We start from the raw sequence: 17,185 nt of genomic DNA on the forward strand, positions 1-17,185 counted from the left end.
AATTGAAAGAGATGGAAATGAATTATAATCGAACCTGATGGTGCAACGATGGAAAAATCGAATCAAAAGAGATTATTCTTGAGCTATGTAATTGGGCTAGTACATATTTAAGTAATATTCATTATTCTTGCGGTTTGGTTTGGTTTGGTACGGTTGTTGAGATGCAAACCGCAAACCGAACCGAACCGCGCGGTTCAGTGCAATAGTCATCCGAATTCATCCGAACCAAGTGCGGTTTTTGCGGTTTTGGTTTGGATTGGTTTGGTTTGCGGTTTTTCTATTGGGTTGGTTTGGTTTTGAACACCCTTAACTTATAGTCCCTTTGTGTGTGTGTGTGTGTGTGTGTGTGTGTGTGTGTGTGTGTGATGTTTTGGACATTTTACATGTATTAAGAAATGTAATTAATTTTATATTGGACAATATATTATGAGTTTTTTTTTACAAAATCGTCCTTAAGAAATGGTATGAAAAAGATAAATTAAATAATTGAAAAAAGATAGAGTAATAAATAATTAAGGATATAACAAGAAAAATAACATTAATGTTTCATTGGTGTTGTATAGCGACATATAATTTGGGACGGAAAGATATTTTTTAAGAGAGTGCATAACATATTTTAATTTATTATTATGAAAATTTTATAATACTTTTTAAAAAGTAATTTTTTTTTTTGCTAAGTCAGGAGATTGGACAGGCATCAAGGGGAAGCAACGACATCCTAACTAGGTTGGCACCTCGAAGAACCCCCATCCTATGCCGCCAAGCTTAAATGAAATTTTATTTAAAAAAAAAGGAAAAAGGAATACATGAGGGGGGACTAGGCCAAAACCCTCAAAAGAAAAGCGAAAGACAAATAGGAATAAAGAAAACAACTGACTAAGGTAACCAATAACGAGGCATCCCACTTCGGTCCATAAAGAAGTCAACGTGCAAAGCCTGAGGTAACACAGAGAACCAAACCGTGTCCTGAAGCGAATGACCCAATTAGCTAACAAATCGGTGCAATAGTTGCCTTCCCTGAAGATATGAGAAGAGATAACTTGAATCCCTTGGCTACAAGCATTGTGCCAGTGGTTTCGAAGCATGACCGTGACCAACGACTGGTTTCTGAAAACCAACAAAGCACTAGTGGAATCACTCTCTAACCAAACGTTTTTCCATCCATTTTGTGCGGTATACTCCATGGGGAGGATAAATCCATGAATTTAAGCGTTGAAAATTGTGGATACTCCAATATTACAAGCAAAGGGGCCCATGAAAGTACCTAAATGATCACGAAACAAACCTCGAAAAGTGCCAAGAGTACCAATCATCGAGCCATTTGTGTTCACTTTTAACCAAGGGGCTGAGGGCGCCTTCCAACACACCAACAATGTATCTCTGATACAACGGTTATGAAGAGAAACCGAGAAAGCATCAAGAAGCTTCGCATCGGAAGCAATACACTTCCCACCGGAAATGTTACCACTCAAACTAATAGAGGCATGAATATCCACCTGACCTACATGCATTGAAACCGTGTTCATAGAAAACCGTAAAGAATTCCGAGACAACCAAATGTGATGCAATGTGTGCACCACCGCAACCACAACAATATCTCGAACTTGGGGAGAGCACCGCGGCAGAATAGAGTGGGAAAGGGACTAAAAAGATGCAACATCGAAAACAATATTGAAAATACAACCTAGCCAATGCCGAAACTCCCTTGCAAAGGTGCAGCGAAGAAACAGATGCTCAGAAGATTCAACAGTCCTCAAACAGAAGTTGCAGGCCGAAACAATGATGCAACCCCGGAGACGAAGATTCTTGTCTGTGGGCATTTCACCATGCATGATGCGCCATAAGATAAAAGAATGGGAAGGAGGAATGCAAGCCTTCCAAATAAACATAGCTCAATGAACAACGACATCAACCGGACGTAAGAAAGCAAAAGCTTGTTTTCCAGATAACTTACCATATGAAGAGTGAGACCAAACAAGAGAGTTAGGTAAGAGAGTAGTAGGCTAAACAATGGATTCCAGGCGCTCTGCCACCCCGGGAGCATCCAACACCTCCGTAGGAATATTCCAGCCCCCCATCAACAATAACATCAGCCACCGAGGCAATTAAATGTGTATGGAGGTTGGGCGCTACATGCAACATATCAACCAACCGATTACCAAGCCAATTATCAATCCAAAAATGAATCTTTTCACCCGTGCCCACAACGCATAGAGTTAGCAACAATTGTACCCATGTGCTCTTTAATACCACACCACACCGAAGATTTAAAATAGTGTTGAAGTGGGTTGCCATTCGAGAAAAAACGCTTTCGTAATAGCCCCGACCATTGAGAATCCTCCGACGAAAAATATCAAGCAAGCTGTAAAATCAAGGACTCATTTCTGAGATAGGTAGGCTTAAGATCCATACATCCTGCTACCCAAGGCCGACAAATAATCTTCCAAGAGACCGTACAAACTTTACGAGTAAGAATATCACCACTCCATATGAATTTTTTTATCCAAGAGTCTAACTTATGCAAAAGTCATCTCGGCCACATGTATATATGAAAAGAAAAAACAAGCATACCATGAATAATGGATTTAACTATTTGAACTCTACCCATGATTGAAAGCATTGCACCCTTACAAGTAGCAAGCTTCACCTTAATTCTGTCGGTAATTGACTGAAAATAAACAACCTTCAGTTTCTAAGATAGGACAACCGAGGTAAATAAAGGGGATGGTACCAGCACTAAAACCAAGCATGACTGCAATCATCTGAGAATGAGAGGTTGTCATAGCCCCCGAGTAAAAACGGATCTTACTATTGTTAATAATCTGCCCGAACACCGCATAATAGTCATTAAAAAATTTCAGCAGACACCTAATATCTTGTTTTGTACCTGCACAAAATATCAAAACGTCATCCGCATACAAAATGTGCGTGAGAAGAGAAACCTCACGGTAATACGACATAGGCACAATCTTGCCCGCATTACAAGCCATGGAAAGAGCCCTGCTAAGAACCTCCTTTGCAATACAAAAAAGAGCGGGGACAAGGGACCCCGTTGATGGACGCCACGAGAGCAAGAAAAAAACCCCATCGCCTTTCCATTCACCAAAATAGATAGGCGAGCGGATTGCATGATAGCTAGAATCCAATCCATGAACACATTGGCAAAACCAAACCCGCGTAACACTGCAATCAAAAAATTCCAATCCAACGTATCAAAGGATTTCTTAATATCCAATTTCAGCGCCCCATTACCACCAAATTGTCACTTATCAATTAAGTTTATGGCTTAAGATGCCAGAATAACACACTCGGAAATGTTTCGATCGCGAATAAAGCCATGTTGCTCCAGAGAAATAATACACATAGTAATGATAGTGAGTCTATCTGCCAATATTTTAGTAACAATTTTAAATTGAAAATTTGCTAGAGCTATTGGACGGATCTCACCCATAGATTGCACCCTTGACACCTTGGGAATAAGATCTATCAAATTAGAATTAATATTAGGAGGTAAGGCACCCGTAATAAAAAAATTCCTGAATTAACTGAATAACATCCACATTCACAATACCCCCAAAAAGTATGATAGAAGTGACCGCCAAAACCATCCTGACCCGGGGCCCGGTCCCCATTAAGATCAAACACCGCTGCCTTAATTTCATCACGCAAGGGAAGCCGTAGGAGACTTCGATTATCCTCCACACAAGGAATAGACCAAGCCAACAAATCATTTTGAACACAGTTATTATCAACGCTAAAAATGACATGAAAATAATTAAGCACATGTACCTCAATATCTATAGGATCACTGAGAGCTGTATCACCATCGTATAAAAGAGCAATCGGCTTGGTGGTTGCCCTGAACTTTGCAATTCGGTGAAAATAAGAAGTATTGTGATCTCCATTAATAAAACTTTGGTCTCTAGCTTTCTCTTTCCATAGTTGATCTTGATAATTCAGAGCCTTGGTAAGAAGCAACTGAGCCGGAAGATCCTGAGTATAAAGAGTATCCGAGAACCCTTTAGAGTCAATCAAAAGCTGAATACGATTTACTTCATCCACCGCCAACTGAACTTGCCTATCCACATTCCTAAACACGGTACGGTTCCAAGTCTTGAAAATAAGCTTCAAATTTTTTAATTTCACCTGTAAGCGAACCATGCCACTACCTCTAACATTCGTCGACCAATTTTCACGAACCAGTCTACGACAATCCTCATGATCAGTCCAAGTTTTGAAAAATTTGAAAAGCACCGCATGCTTAACCACATCCGCATCAAGAGACAATAAAAGTGGGTGTTGATCCGACTGGTGGCGAACAAGAGAGCAACAACTAGTAAGCTTCCAGAAGGACATCCAGTCATCAATACAAATTGATCGATCAAGGCGAAGGGCCACATTCTCCGCATCGAACCTACCATTATGCCAAGTGTAAATAGCACCTGAAGTGGGAAGATGAGTCAACAAATTGAAATTTGTCCAATGCACAAAATCCAGACAATATGCACCTAGAGGAAGTCTACAACCACACTTTTCATGTGATCCCATAACCGCATTATGTTGGAACAAAATGTGTTTAACAATGAACCTTAAAGAGTTTTAATGATAACAAGGTATTAAAAATTGTAAATTGGACTAGCTAATATTTGTTCAAGTGTACATGACCATAGTTAAAAATTTATATCATACAAAGGTTCTGAATGAGCAAATAAAGAGCAAAAGAAATCAACAAAATTGAAGCTTGGATGCTTCTGAAGGCAAAGTTCTCCTGAAGGCTAAAGCGCTCCTGAAGGAAAAGTGCTCCTGAAGACTAAAGCGCTACTGAAGTCAAAGTGCTCCTGAAGACTAGAAATCCTGAAGCATCACGTCATCAGAAGCTACATCATCAGAAGCTGCCTCATCATAAGCTGTTTTTCACCAGAAGCTGAAGATCAACTGGATTTGCAAAATTCAAGGATTCAAGAGTTGTTTCATGGATCGCAATTCATCTAAAGATAGCAGAAAACTAGTGGAACCTTGCAACGGTCATTTCAAAGGTGTTTGAAGGCATTTTCTTGCAAAAGAAACGAAAGCGTTGACATTGTACTTTGTACGTGATGACATGCTGTCATTACGTAATTTTTAGGACTTATTGTGACATTTTGATAGAGTTCTCATGCAATTTATACTGTTCTGGAGTGCAAAAAGCTTAAATATTGAAGTCTGTTCAAAGGAAATCGCGCCACGCCAATTTCAAGCCGTGCTGCGATTTTTGAAGCAAAATTACATCCTCCCTGTTTGAGGGAAATCGCGGCACGCCTATATACATGGCGCGGCGCGATTTTGACGGGTCAGGCCCATGACTTCTATAAATACTGCACTCAGCCAGAAGAAAAGGAGTTACGATTTTGGAGAGCAAAGTGCGATTTTGAGACATCGGAGACGGCTAGAAGGGCTATTTCTTCAACCTTTTACCAATTCATGTATGTTTTAATTATTTCATTGATTATGCTATTTGTAAACTCGATTATGAGTAGCTAAATCTCTTAGAGATTAGATCCGAGATGAATCTTTGTAACCCTAATTGACACATGTTGCTGTGAAACTCTATTTTGTTTATGAATTCAATTCTAGTTTATTCAATTCAATTGTTCTTAATGCTTTTTATATCTTGATCACATATAACTTGATTTCGTGAGAACGAATGACCACTGACCATGACTTTCGACTTATACCGAATTGAATTGTTCTAATAAACAGGGTTAGTCTAGGAATAGATAATCGTTTGTTAGTGATAATAGATTAACGTTCGGTAAAACCTTCAAGAATTATTAAACCACCTAAGGAATTAGGGGCTGTAGTTTAAGAAGAGGGTCCTAACTCAAGGGATTGATTAGGGCTATTTTGTTAATTGTCGTAAATTAGAAAGAGGATTCATAACAAATAGGTGCAGTAGACCAATTAGGGGAACTTAGAGGATTCGACGAATCTGATCTCATCTTTCTCTCATATTTTCTTAACAAATCTTTATTTTCTGTTTCTTGATTTAATTAAAATCAAACCAAATATATTGCCTAGTGGCAAAACAAAATAAATTTTATACATCCTATTTCTATAACGCAATTGAATTATTGAAGTTAAAAACAGTCCTCGTGGGATCGATATTTTTACTACTTCGATAGTATTTGGTGCACTTGCCAAACGTCTATCAAGTTTTTGGCGCCGTTGCCGGGGACTGTTGATTTATTTCAACAAGGCAATTACGTTATAATTTAGGGTTTTTGCAATTTACTTTTCTGTTTTTAATTTTTATTTTTCTGTTTTCATATTCACTTGATTACTTTGCGTTGTGCAGTGCTACTAAGGTATTTTGCTGTTTATGCGAGGTAAACAGAGCTCAGATGACTTAGAGTACGATCCGGAAATTGAAAGAACTGCTAGAGCACTTCGGAAAGCTGTCCGGTCGCAAAGGTTAGCTCAGTCCGTTCCACCGGGTGTTCGAGAACAAATACCGGAGCTCTCAACGGAATCTGAAACGATCTCTTCTCCTAAATCTGCAACTATGGAAGGTGAAGGAGTTGTACCACCGAGACCTAAGCTAGGAGACTATGGGTTAGCCACTCATCGCGGTCAACTGACCCATACTTTTCAACCAGCTAACCCCGTAGCCTTCGACATCAAGACAACTGTCCTCAACGGTTTGAGGGACAAGCAATTCGATGGGACTGAAGCGATGAGTCCTCATGAACACTTGAGCCGCTTTGCTGAAACTTGTGAGTTTTGTGTGCAACCAGCCACCGTGACTGAAGCACAAAAGAAACTAAGGCTATTTCCTTTCACCTTGACAGGAAGAGCAAAAGATTGGTTGCTAACAATACCAAACGGGACTGTCCAAACATGGGAAGAGTTAGAGCTGAAGTTCTTGGAGAAATATTTCCCTATGTCTAAGTATTGGGAAAAGAAGATGGAGATCTTTAACTTCAAGCAAGGAGAAGGTGAATCATTATATGATGCTTGGGAGCGATTCAATTTGCTTCTTAAGAGATGCCCTAATCATGAGTTCACCGAGAAACAATACCTCCAAATCTTCACTGAGGGGGTAACACCAAACACTAGGATGTTCTTAGATGCTTCCGCGGGAGGTAGTCTCAAGAGCAAAACTGATCATGAAGTCCAAGCTTTAATCGAGAACATGGCTGGAAATGAGTATCGTGCTGAAGCTAAGAAGAAAGAAAGAGGAGTGTTAGGGGTGAGTGAACAAACTGCTATCCTTGCTAACCAAGCAGCTATGAACAAACAAATCGAAGCTCTAACTAAGGAGTTTCAAGGCTTCACTTTGGCTCATAAGCAACAACAAGTGGCTGCAATCAAATGTGATCTATGTGGTGAAGAACATCCAAATGGTGAATGTGTACCAGAAGGATCAAGTGAGGAAGCTAACTTCATGGGAGGCTATCAAAGGCCAAACCAATACTACAATTCAGGTATCAACAAGCATCCAAATCTCAGTTACTCAAATAACAACGCTTTGAATTCTCAGATGCTTACTCCTCCTCAACAACAACAAAGAAAGCCATCAGCTCTTGAGGAAACTATGATGGACTTCATGAAGATGACTCAAGGCAACTTTGAAGAGATGAAGAAGAGTCAAGAAGCTGAAAGAAAGAACAATGAAGCTTCTAGGAAGATGCTTGAAACTCAACTGGGGCAATTAGCTAAGCAATTGGCTGAACAAAGTAAAGGCGGATTCTCAGGTAACACTAAAGACAACCCTAAGAATGAGTCTTGTAATGCTATTGAATTGAGGAGCAAAAAGGTTTTGACACCTTTAGTTCCAAAAGCTCCAAAGAAGGTTGATGATGTAGTTGAGGTGGAGGAGAATGGTGAAGTTGAAAAAAATGATGAGGGTGTAGTTGAAAAAGAAGATGATAATGGAGTAGTTGAAAACGAAAGGAAGAAAAAAATAGAGGGAGAAAAAAGTGAGAAGTTAATTGATGAAGATTCAATCTTGAGGAAGTCGAAGAGTCAAATATTGAAGGATGGAGACAAACCACAAGTTATTCCATCATATGTGAAGCTTCCATACCCTCACCTTTCAAAGAAGAAAGAAAAGGATGAAGGTCAATTCAAGAAGTTCATGCAACTTTTCTCACAACTTCAGGTGAATATTCCTTTCGGTGAAGCTCTCGATCAAATGCCGTTGTATGCTAAATTCATGAAAGACTTGTTAACCAAACGAAGGAAGCCTAAGGACGATGAGAACATAGCACTTTCTGAAAATTGTAGTGCTATTCTTCAAAAGAAGCTGCCACCTAAGCTGAAGGATCCTGGTGCATTTACTATCCCTTGTTCAATTGGACCGGTAGACATTGGGAGAGCTTTATGTGACTTGGGAGCAAGTATCAACCTGATGCCCCTTTCAATGATGAAGAAGCTTAAGTGCGGGGAACCAAAACCAACAAGAATGACCATTACTTTAGCTGATCGGTCAATCTCTTATCCTTTTGGTGTGCTCGAAGATGTGCTAGTCAAGGTTAATGACTTGGTGTTTCTGACAGATTTTGTGATCTTAGATATGGCTGAAGATGAGGATATGCCACTCATTCTAGGAAGACCTTTCCTTGCAACTGGCCGTGCTTTGATTGACATTGAGAAAGGAGAGCTAATGTTGAGATTCCATAAGGAGCAAGTAGTGTTTAATATATTTGAGGCCATGAAGCACAAAGATGAAAATCCCAAGTGTTACCGGATTGACATTGTTGAAGAAATAGTTAAAGATGACTCTTGTGAACATCAACCAACACAACCTCTTGAACGTGCAATTGTGAATTCTATAGCAAGATGTGGAGATGATGAAGATCTTGAAGTAAGTGATTGTGTGAAGCAACTAGAAGCAAGCAAGCAAGAGTTGGGTCCGGTAAAAATAGAAGAATTAATGGGTAAGTACTCTATGGATGCTCCTATTTTGAGTGAAGAAGGAGAGAAAAATCCAGAATTAAAAGAACTCCCTTCTCACTTGAAATATGTTTTTCTCACTAAGGATGCCTCTAAACCAGTAATCATCAGCAATACCTTGACACCTTTAGAAGAAGAAAAATTAATGAGGGTGTTAAGAGAGAATCAAGGAGCTTTGGGGTGGAACATTTCTGATTTGAAGGGTATTAGTCCAGCTTATTGCATGCACAAAATACACATGGAGGCTGAATACAAACCGGTGGTTCAACCTCAAAGGAGACTTAACCCAACAATGAAGGAAGTGGTGAAGAAGGAGGTGCTGAAGTTACTAGATGCAGGTATGATCTACCCTATCTCAGATAGCTCATGGGTAAGTCCAGTTCATGTGGTACCCAAGAAAGGAGGAATGACGGTGGTAGCAAATGAAAAAAATGAATTGATACCTACCCACACCGTCACTGGTTGGAGAATGTGTATAGACTACCAGAGGTTGAATACCGCAACAAGAAAGGACCACTTTCCATTACCATTCATGGATCAAATGATTGAGAGATTGGCTGGCCAAGCCTTTTATTGCTTCTTGGATGGGTATTCGAGGTATAATCAAATTGCAGTGGCTCCGGAGGATCAAGAAAAGTCTGCCTTCACTTGTCCATTTGGAGTGTTTGCTTATCGAAGGATGCCCTTTGGGCTGTGTAATGCGCCGGTGACCTTTCAAAGGTGCATGCTTTCCATCTTCTCTGATATGATAGAGAAGAACATTGAGGTATTTATGGACGACTTTTCTGTTTTTGGTAAGTCTTTTGATCAATGCTTGTTCCATTTAAATGTTGTACTTAAAAGATGCACCGAAACTAACCTTGTTTTGAATTGGGAAAAATGTCATTTTATGGTAACTGAAGGTATAGTTTTGGGGCATAAAATAAGTGCTAAAGGCATTGAGGTGGACCAAGCTAAGATAGAGGTTATAGAGAAACTTCCTCCACCCGTCAATGTTAAAGGAGTGAGGAGTTTCTTGGGGCATGCCGGTTTCTATCGGCGGTTCATAAAAGACTTTTCTAAAATTTCCAAACCCCTCTGTAACCTCTTGGTCAAAGAAAACGAGTTTAATTTTGATTCTGAATGTCTAAATGCTTTTTCTTTGATTAAAAACAAGTTGGTGACTGCACCAATAATCATTGTGTTATACCCTAATTTTGGACCTAAAAATACTAGTCAATTTTTCTTTTCTTGCATTATAAGTCATTTGAACTGTCTCTGATCAATTCCATCTTTCTCTGCATTTTATTTCAAAGTTATTTGCAAAATTCACATGTAAGGGTATTTTAGTCATTTCCCATGTCAAATTTCTTTCAGTCTTTTAAAAAATTTGGTTGAGTCCTTTCAAATAGTTTGAATAAGTCTTCATTTCAATTCTATGTCAGAATCCATTCCAAAATTTGCATTTTGAAGTCATTTTGAGTCAGTTTTGCCCCTAGGGGCATTTTGGTCATTTCAAGTGTCAAGTTACTGTTTAAATCCTAAAAATTGTCTATGAGTCTATTAATTTTGCTTGAATGAGTCTTTGCTTCAGTTCCTTGTTAAAAATCCATTTTAAAATTCGTATCTAAGTCATTTGCAGTCGTTTTAGCCCCAGGGGCATTTTGGTCATTTCACACGAAATTTCGGCAGAGAGGTACTTTAAAGTACCTCATTTAGGCCATTGGTTCGTTTTAGTCCATTTTGTCAGTTTTAATTGTCTCACTTTACGTTTAGTCAGGTTTACCAATTTTAAATCCAATTTTATTTTATTTTTTTGCACTTTAGTCCTCTAGTTCCTAAAATTGCATATTGGTCCTTCTTACCTTTATTTTTCTTAAGTCCTTTAAATTTTTAATTGCATTACAGTCCTTGAAGTCTTTTTATTAGTAATTTTGGTCTTTTCTTTTTTTGGTCCTTTTAAACATTTTCAAAATCACAATTAAGTCCTTTGTCCAATTTGCAGTCTGGTCCTTTTTCTTAAATTGCAGGGCAGTCCTCAAGAGTTTCGAAATTGCACAAAAGGTCCTCAAAGCAAAAAACCCAGCAAGGCCGAGTTATTCCAAGTCCATGTCCAGGTGTCACAAGGCTATTGGTCCAGAACATTACACTTGGCCTATAAAATGAGGCCACATCACCAATTACAGAGAACTTTCCCAATTACTCAGTGACACATCACCATCAGAAACCTCTAACAGAATTTCTCTCTCCAATCACCACCGTAACAGAATTCAATCACCGCCGTAACAAACTAAAACCACCGCAATCCAAATCAATCATCGCCACAAAGTTTCTCAAATTCATCAATTCACAACCAAAAATCCACAAAATTCATCACAGAAAGCTCAAATTCAACAATTGCACAATGAAAACAGTTCAAGATTGAGGTGATTTTGTTTCGCAATTCTCAGAGATTCGAAGGAATCATCATCATCGAATTGAAGACTGCAATTCCAGCACAATTTCAAGGAAATTGTACGATCACAGTTCGAAGAAGAGAAGAAAGGGGAAATTGAAGCAAGATCACAGTTCGAAGAAGAAGAAAGCCAAAACACCGATTTATTTTCGGTCTCGAAGTTCACCAGAAGAAGCCGAAGCTTGCTCAAGGATCTTACGTTCGAATCTCCAAACAAATCCAGGTATATTCAGGGAAAACCTTCTCGTTTTTGCTTCGAAATCATCATCGAAGGTTTGAGATCAAGAATAAACGGTGAATTGAAGAAAGATTTTGAAAAAGATCCGAAGAAGTTCGAACGAAACCCTAGAAACATGAATCGTCCAAAATTCACCGTTTATTTCATCAATTGAGTTTCAAATCCATGAATAATGAAGAAAGTGGTTCGAATTAGGGTTTTGATTCAAAAATTTTTTGAAAAGAAAGTTGAAACCCTAAAAAGCAAAAGAATCCGAAATCAAACCTGTAGAAACATGTAGATCGAAACATTTTGAACGCTCGTCTTCAAAGAACGTGTAGATCGAAACGTTTCGAACTCTTGTTCTCTAAAAAAGTCAAAATCAAATGGTTCGAACAACTTTCTTCAGAAAAATAGCAAGATCGAAGTGTTTCGCATCCATTCTATGTTTGATTTGTGTGTTGATTCATAGTTCATAATCCAAAACCATGTTTGATGTGTGAATGCCATGAATGGCGCCGCTAGGGTTAGAGTAAGAAGAAGAGAGAACGAGAGAACTCTGAGAGAAGAGAGAGAAACGAATGGGAAAATGAGGTGAACCGGTCTTCAAGACCTTTTATAAGCAGACTGAACCGGTTTGGTTCAGTCATTGGACCATTGGCTTTGTGTCCTGGCCGTTAGATCTAAGGGTTGATCCAGTTGGATCAATCCAACGGCCTTCTGTGATTCCCTGAGGATCCAGGATCCATTCATCCCTTGGGCTTGGGTTTGGGCTTAGTTTCCTGCGTGTTTCCTTGTTTTGTTGCTATTCTTACCACTGTTCTTGCTATTTGCACACCTTTATGCTCAAAAGATTTGTTAAAAATTCCAAGTATTTTTTCATGTGTTTTTGACTAGCTTCTTGATCTTTTTGTGATGTTATTATGTGTTGAATTTGGATAAAAAATATGTAGCATTTTTTTTTTATTATTATTATTAGTTTGTTGCATTTGTTAAATCTTGTGAAAATTTTTACATGTTCTTGTGATCAAAACTCTTTGAAAAAAGTTCCAAAGAAATTCATGAGTGTTTTTTGACAATTATGTGACTTTTTGGTGTTAATTGTACATAAAAAATTGGTGAGCATGGTGTGGTTAATTTTCCTAATGTTTTGTGACATTTTGTGCTAAAAATAAATGAAAACTCATTTGATTTTAATTCCAATTGAATGTTGGTGACCTATACCTTTTGATTCCATAGGGCTTAGCTACTGTTTGTGTTTGGTATTAGTGCATGAGTATGAATCTTAGTAGGTTACTTAGCTTGCAAGTTAGTTAAATAGTTAAATAATGCAAGTATGTTCAAAATTTGTTTTAAAATGCCAAGAAAATCATGTAGTCTTAATTTCCATTCCAAGACTTTATTATGAACTTTTTTAAATGTAATTGGAATGTGGGAATTATGGGTCACTTGGTTCTTGCATTTTATGAATAAATTTTAGCTATATTTGCACTCTTTTGCCTTTATTTTCTACCCTTTATGTCCTAGTACTTCTCTTGCTTTATTTCCTTTGATATTGCTCTATGCTACTAACCTTTCCATTTCATGTTTCATATTCATCATAAGCATTCCCACTTCATCTTCTTCTTCATCTAATTTCTTGCATTTTAAGTTTAAAAATGTAAATACTTAGAGGTTTTGTAATATTTTACCTTCATGCAATTTTAATTTCTTGGCAAAGAGGCCATAGAATGTATCTAGGCCAACGATGTAATAAGGACAATGGACTCTAATGATGTACACCGACACAAGCACCGACACATGCACACACATCACTATATAGCTAGAATATGCATGTTTAGATGTATGTTTAGGATTGTGTGTTTAGATGAATGCCTAGGATTCATACTTAGAAAAAACCAATTTTCCAAACAAATGTGAACAACTTCACTCAAACCTTTTCCAAATAAACCTTGGGATCCAACATCCCATTGTATTTTCTTTTCCATTTTCTTAATCAAATTTCAATGAAAATAATCAAACTTTGACTTCTTTTGCAATTCACTAATTCAACCTCACTATTTTCCAATCTCATGCCCTTGAGGCCTCTTTCTATTCTTCAAACTCCATTTTCAAACTTAAAATCAACCAACAAAAACAAAAACATTTTTGAAAGAGAACTACGGTGGATTTGATCCCTTAATCGGGTACGTAGGCAAGGAACAAAATTCCTTCAATTCAACTAAAATAAAAATCCAAAACATTCTTCTCCCTCCAATTCTTCACTTAGAACATCCTTAGGTTTAATAAGCATTTCAAAATAGCATTTAAAAATAAAGCGCGCGCGTAGAAATTAAAGACGGTTCCTATAGGTTACTATAGTCGTTATGGGTGCCTAACACCTTCCCGTAGCGAAAACAACTCCCGGACCTCGATTCTCAAGGGTTTTGCTTACTTTTTCCCTTCCCAAGAAAAAATAAGATATCACCGGTTTAAAAGGTTCAAACGTAATCAATGTTTGACACCCGAAAACCAAGATAAAACACATTGCACCCGATTGGGATTTACCTTTTGAACTTATGTGTGATGCAAGTGATTATGCTGTTGGTGCAGTCCTAGGCCAACGCAAGAACAAATTTTTCCATGCAATTTACTATGCAAGCATGGTTTTAAATGAAAATCAAGTTAACTATTCCACCACTGAAAAGGAATTGCTTGCTGTAATCTTTGCGTTGGAAAAATTTCGTTCTTATCTAATAGGCTCCAAAGTCATTGTTTTTACAGATCATGCAGCTCTTAAATATCTCTTAACAAAAGGGGATTCAAAGCCACGACTGTTGAGGTGGATCCTATTATTGCAAGAATTTGATCTTGAGATTCGTGACAAGAAGGGAGTCGAGAACGTGATAGCTGACCACCTCTCAAGGCTGGAGAATGATGAGGTGACAAAGAAGGAGAAGGCCATCAAAGCCGAGTTCCCCGATGAACAGCTGTTTGCTATTGGAGAAAGACCTTGGTTTGCTGACATGGCAAACTTTAAGGCCGGCAACATAGTTCCTGATGATCTGACCTACCCTCAGAGGAAAAAGTTCTTCAAAGATGCAAACCACTACTTGTGGGATGACCCGTATCTGTTTAAGGTAGGTACTGACGGTTTGATTAGACGTTGTGTTGCAGGTGAGGAAGCACATAGTATCATGTGGCACTGCCATAACTCAGCTTATGGAGGCCACCACAGTGGAGAAAGAACAGCTGCAAAAATTTTGCAAAGTGGATTCTGGTGGCCCACCCTTTTCAAAGATTGCCACGACTTTGTCACAAGATGTGACAGATGCCAAAGGACATGTAACATATCAAAGAGGAATGAAATGCCCCTAAAAGGAATCATTGAAGTTGAACCATTTGACTGTTGGGGTATTGATTTTATGGGACCATTCCCTTCCTCTTACTCTTATCTCCATATTCTAGTCTGTGTTGATTATGTCACAAAGTGGGTTGAAGCGATACCATATGTTGCTAATGATGCCAAAACGGTTGTCAACTTCCTTCAAAAGAATATTTTCACTAGGTTTGGAACCCCTAGAGTATTGATCAGTGATGGGGGGAAGCATTTTTGCAATAATTTTCTTGAAAATGTGCTCAAAAAGTATAACATTAAGCACAAAGTTGCAACTCCCTATCACCCACAAATAGTGGTCAAGCAGAGGTTTCAAACCGACAGCTGAAACAGATTCTGGAGAAGACAGTTGCGTCAAATAGGAAAGATTGGTCTAGGAAATTAGATGACGCACTGTGGGCATATAGGACAGCCTTTAAGACCCATCTTGGGTTCTCACCCTATCAGTTAGTCTATGGGAAGGCATGTCATCTTCCAGTCGAGCTTGAACATAAAGCTTATTGGGCCATTAAGGCCTTAAATTTTGATCAAGTAGCCGCTGGTAAGAAAAGAATTTTGAAACTTAATGAACTTGAGGAGATGATGCTTAGAGCTTATGAAAATGCGCTCATCTATAAAGCCAGGACAAAAAGGTATCATGACAAAAACTTAGTGCCTAGGGATATTAACTGTGGACAACTAGTTTTGTTGTATAATTCCAGGTTGAAGCTGTTTCCTGGGAAGCTCAAGTCAAAATGGTCTGGACCATTCTTGGTCAAAAGTGTGTCACCATATGGAGCTGTTGAACTAGTGACACCTGAAGGAGATCGAAGTTTCAAAGTAAATGGACAAAGAGTTAAACCATACCTAGGTGGCGACCTACCAAAAGGAAGGGTGGCACTCATTCTGAAGGACCTCTGAGGATCCTTAGCAGTCAAGCTAGTGACGATAAAGAAGCGCTGAGTGGGAGGCAACCCACTAGATTTACTTTGTTTTCAATTCATTTTCTTTATTTTCTTTTTAATGTCGAAGTCCATTGAACTTATTTCCCTATTGTAATTGCTCCTGCACTTGTTTAATTAATGAATTTGTTTTGTTTCATGTGACCTATTCCAGTTTAGTAACAGTTGTTTGATGAAACGGTATTCCAAAAGTTCTAAAGGAGGGGTGACTTGATTCAAAGGCAAAGTGTACGGCGTTGCTAGGTAGTCACATACTCCCAGAAATCTCAGCCATAAGGTTCATTGCCAAATTCGTTTTTCAATTTACTTATATTTAGATTAGTTTTCCATGCAACTACATTTTTAGAACTTGCATTGTTTCTCTATTATTGATTGGTCTTTGTCGATTACACACTGAGGCAAAAGTGCTTGGTCCTGTGAGCCTTTTTGAAGCCTACCCTGTTTTTAATTTGTTGAAATTATCCTTTCTTAACCAATTGTGAGCCGGTAGGATTAGAACTTTTTGTTCGGTGACAAACTACATTACAAGCCTAGAGACTTTTAGGACTTGTCCCTTAATGTATTTTCTGAGTTAAGGCATTGTAGAATGTTGTTAAAGATTAAGTTTGGGGTTGCTTTTGGTATTTGCAACCAACTAAGTTTGGGGTGGGGGTACTAGAGAATAAGAGAACAAAAATGAAAAGAATTATGAAATTGTCATGCAAAATACACACAAAAATGGTGTATCAAAAAAAAAAAAGAAATTGAATGATGAAAAAGGGACAAAACATTGAAAATCCGAGTAACTCAAACTCGAGTGTCCCTAAATGTTAAAAATATTCTCTAGTACCTTTGCATTGTATTTCCACAAGGTGAATGATTGAAAGATTGAATTTTGTGCTTTAACTTCCGTAAGAATGCCTAACTCAAATTTTGTGTAGCCTACTTATCCAAATATATCGCACCTTTCACCTAAGCCCCGTTATAACCCGAAAGACCTCAAAAGTGTGTAATGATATTGACTTTGATTGATGTTTATAAACTTTTCAAGCGTATGGTAATATGTAGACCTGCATGTCGACTGGTAGAACCCTGTTTCAATTTGATGCGAGGAGTTGTGAATTGGTGGATGCGAACAAGTCAAACTAGCTCATCTTTAGCTAGAAGGAGAATGAACTTTTGGGTACTATCGTTTTGTCAGGTAACTGTTATTTTACTGTCGTTTGTCACTGTTGCAAGCAAATTCCTTGAGGACAAGGAATGGTTTAAGTTTGGGGTGGTGATGACATGCCGTCATTACGTAA

The sequence above is a fragment of the Medicago sativa genome, chromosome 2, assembly GCF_051527215.1.
Source record: "Medicago sativa cultivar Bolivia chromosome 2, Bolivia_mono, whole genome shotgun sequence".
NCBI classification, from domain to species: domain Eukaryota; kingdom Viridiplantae; phylum Streptophyta; class Magnoliopsida; order Fabales; family Fabaceae; genus Medicago; species Medicago sativa.